The following is a 4718-nucleotide window of genomic DNA, read 5'->3' as shown; positions in this document are numbered from 1 at the left end:
TTTTTATCTTTTTTAAGTTTTCTGAGTGTTTTAGACATTTGAACAATTTAAAATATGAAAAAAATGAAGATTATAAAATATTGCATTTTGGTTTTTAAAGTATTAAATATTTAACCATTTAAATATTCTTTTGTTTATGATAGAATATCTAGTAGGTACTACTTTCCTTGGTGTAAAAAAAATAACGTTTCATAATGTTTAACATAATATGGCATATAATTGCATATTGAGCCACTTTTTCCTTGCATATTTGCATCATATTTGACACTTTAAATGCATATAAATCCGGGCTCTGGTTATTACCATTGATTATAAATACTATATTATACTATATAGTATTTATAATCAATGTTATTACGTATTAGATTATTATATACGTTAGTTTTAAAATAACTATGCGGGTATAATATAATTGCTTATACCTAATATTATTATATTTATAGTAGCTCAAATCCACATTAGGCGATTAATCGCCGGATTTAAACGTGTATCGCCGCGTTTCTGAAGATAGGAACATCATATTTTGTACATAATAAACAGTACAAATATTTTTTTTTCATAGAATATCTCATGTTTATTTTATCCGAATCGAAATTGCAGTATTGACGTTACTCGTTGTTTAAACATTTGTACGCCAACACACTGACAAGTACCTACAGGCTACTACACCGTGTTTTTCTTATATTATAGAATTCTAGAAACACTCGTTTTAACGTACATTTCCATGAGAATAATTGATATGCAAAACAGTAAAAAAAAAAAAAGGTCATAGGGGGATTCATACCCTATGCACCTACACTTTTTCCGTCATGAATACGCCAGCGGTACCCACAACAACCCACGTCCAATTTCGTATCACGATGTGTGCATCATACCGAGTTAATTATATCATGGCTACGTCTAGTGGTCGTTATGTCTCCTAGCTCTACCCGCAGATTCGAGATTAGCGAATTATACAGTATTGTTTTCAACTTCAAATACCCGCGGCCAGCCACAAGCTGGTAACTCACATAATAATATTTTACTGCTCAGCAGTCAGTACTCAAATCACGCCTTTAATCGTCGATTTCTTAACGCTAATACGCTATTATCAATAACTACTATAAATGTTATCAAAAATAATATTGTTGGTAATATTTTTAATTTTAGACTGGGTAGATCTATATCAATAAATTATACAAATAAGAGTCGAGCCTTTTATTTTATAGTTAAAACAAATTGAGCACCTACCTAATATAAAATGTGGGTATATAAAACATTTAATATATATTTTTTATATTTTTGTGGCAAAATAAAATGCAATGTTATTAAAAGTAAAGAAAACATGTTATTTCTCGGTAGTATAAGATTCCATCAGTAATATAATATGCCTATAAATATTTTATTTTATGCACCATAAAACCTCTGTGACAGAATTTATACACATTTATTAAAAATCGTTATGAGTTTTTATTATTTTCAAATACCACAGCGAGAGCGGATACTCCGGCCATATGACGTCGGTGGTAAAAACTTATCAAATTACTATAATTTCGTTAGTTATAAAGGTCACCCTTAGGCCACAATTATTAAGTGACGCCCCTGGACACGGTAGGGACTTACACATAATATAATCCATGTGTTGTACGATAATCCGGCACCTGTGGAACACTGTCGACTACAATAATATAAAACTATCAACTGATATTCTATTATTATACATTATAATGTTTACGGTAGATATACGCTTTGGCTTGTGGTGGTACATGACGATATATTGTGTTCGTATAATAATATACGAGTAGGTACGATATCAGTGACACTAATATGTGTGTTTTATTAATTAATAAAGGAAAGAGATTGACCACTTCGTCATAGAAAACATTTTCTAGCGCACAAAAATGTTTCCAAATCGAAGTTATACATACCTATAATAGTTACGCATACGAAGGAAAATCTTTTACAGACAGTGTGATTTTTGATCGCCCTCTGATTCTACCCCTCGATACTAATTCGTCTAATAATGCAATATAGTGTAAAAAATATGTATTGAAATTTAAAAATGCTCATAACTTGCTTAAAAAATTAAAATATAGTAAAAAACCAATATACCGACGTCTATAAATTATAATACAGATAATGTCCCTATATAACTAGTTCTTACCTTTATGTTTGATGTTAGATCAATTCACTTTAATATTACACCCACATGCATTCACCAAGGGCGCTCACGAGAATACATAAGCTGTACCCAAACGACCTTATCTTCGTAAACTCCACCCAGATTATATTTCTACTTTTTTAAGCTGAGTTACTACCATAAACATGACGTTCAATTTTTGATTTTTTATGTTTTTTTTCTCAAAAATTAGAAAATTGAATAAAATGTTATTATAAATAAAAGGTCTTGATAACTCATAAGTTTCATTATAGCTACCTATATTTGAAATGCTTATAAACAATTTTTTTATACATTTATCCGTAAATCAAACCACAATAATAAATATTTTTAGATAGGTAAATCTTTCGCCCGTCTCCGTATGCTACGAACATTGCTTACAAACAATGAATACTAAAACACTCCAGATTAAAAGTAAACGTTCTCATATATAAAATATTAATTTCCCTGGCATACTGCAAAAGTTTCCAATACCAACATAATTCAATAATTCCGGAATATTGTCCTTAGGAAGATAACGAATGCCCCACCCTTTGCACCTATAATTACACTATACAGTTTACATAAACTATAAAGACCTTTTACATTTTAATGAAAATTGTGACAGAAGAAGCCGCACGCTCCCACAAAAACTTTCACGCCCGTCTCAAAACACGTAAAAATCCACTCAATAAGAAATCTGTCCAACCAAACCTTACCTGGCAACCCCAGGCGTCGCCTAAAAAGAAACTGGTACGGTGTCTTGTTAGGAATTAGCTAAAGGAGGAAAAAAATATATTATATAATATTATAATATAATATTATGAATATAGACAGATAAGCAAGCAATAAATCCCGGTCAAGTATCACGTATGGCTTCTCATTCAATTTGCAATACATTTTTGTCTTGTCATCACTATTTTGTGCGAAATAGTAGGTACTGTAACTTCATAATATCTAAATAATAATACAAAAAGAAAGATAGGTAAATCATTGTGGAATGACTAATGTCAGCAGCTTTTATACATGGATGATAGGCAGTTATATACTTGAGTCACGGAAAAAAAAGTCCCAATAAAAAATAATGAAAATATATCAAAATTAAAGAATAAATATGTTAAATTTTTATTGAAAAATACATTAAAGTTACCTAAAAAATCTTATAATATAATAAAAAATGTTAATTACTTACTTAAATCACATATTGAAATATAATAAAATTTAATAAATTATACAATAGTCAATAATAAATACAATTCTAGTACCTATATAATTATAATAATAATGCTATGAAAATGTATACTTTAATTAGGTACAGCTCTTTCTTATGTTATGACACACGGCCTTTTTTACGCAAGTATACCTACATATAACCTATTATTATACCAAAAATTGTTGTTTTTATGTAATGTTCCTAATCACAGTTCAAATTATAAGTATCTATAGAAATTTCGTATATTATATTTATTAGTCTACTATATTTAAAAAAACATTCAGAATGAATTCCTGTTATAACAAACTAAAATGTTTTAAAACTACCTTTCAATTTATGATGAATAATTTATAATATGACACTTTTTATATTTATTCATAAAATTTGATATATACCATATTATTATCATTGCAGTATTGCACCATAACTAAATACTAAATTACTTAGTTACAGCAAAAGCCAAAAATATGATCTTCATTAAGGAACTTGAAAATTAAATATATATATTATATAAGTAGGTATAAGCTTCTTTCTATTTTTTATATTTAATAATTTTTTACGTAGGTAACTTTAATATATTTTTCAATACAATTTTTAACATATTTATACTTCAATTTTGATATATTTTCATTCATTTTATTCCGCGGGACTTTCTTTTCCTAGTGTGGGACTTTTTTTACCATTCAGAATGAATTCCTATTATAACAAACTAAAATTTTTTAAAACTATCTTACAATTTATGATGAATAAGTTATAGTATGGAACTTTTTATATTTATCCATACAATTTGATATATACCATATTATTATCATTACACTAAAACTAAATACTAAATTACTAAGTTATAGCAAAACCAAATATATGATCTTCATTAAGGAACTTGAAAATTAAATATATATATATTATAATATATACATTACATAGGTAGGTAAGCTTCTTTCTATTTTTATATTAAATGATTTATTGTGTAACTTTAATGTATTTTTCAATACAATTTTAACATATTTATACTTCAATTTTGATATATTTTCATTCATTTTATTCGGGACTTTTTTACAGGGACTTTTTACGGATTACCATATATTTATATCGAACCCGGCCCAATGACGTCAATACTGGTCATTCTAAATCTTAAATACCCTAATATCTCCTTAAATAATATAATTTTTGTTTTACATGGCATTTTAACTAAGTCGTTGTTAACAATTTTAACTATAATAATTTAATATTAAATAATAATTCAAAGAAAACATTTCTTTTGTGCTCTTTTATTTGTGATAAATTTTGTAAAAAGAAAAACACATCATTGCTGTTCTTACATATTTCTAGGAATTAAAATTGTCGGTCGTTATTTTTACACAAGTACCA

This window comes from Acyrthosiphon pisum, chromosome A3 (assembly GCF_005508785.2).
Source record: "Acyrthosiphon pisum isolate AL4f chromosome A3, pea_aphid_22Mar2018_4r6ur, whole genome shotgun sequence".
In the NCBI taxonomy this organism is placed as follows: Eukaryota; Metazoa; Arthropoda; class Insecta; order Hemiptera; family Aphididae; genus Acyrthosiphon; species Acyrthosiphon pisum.
Note: the sequence above shows the minus strand (reverse complement) of the source record.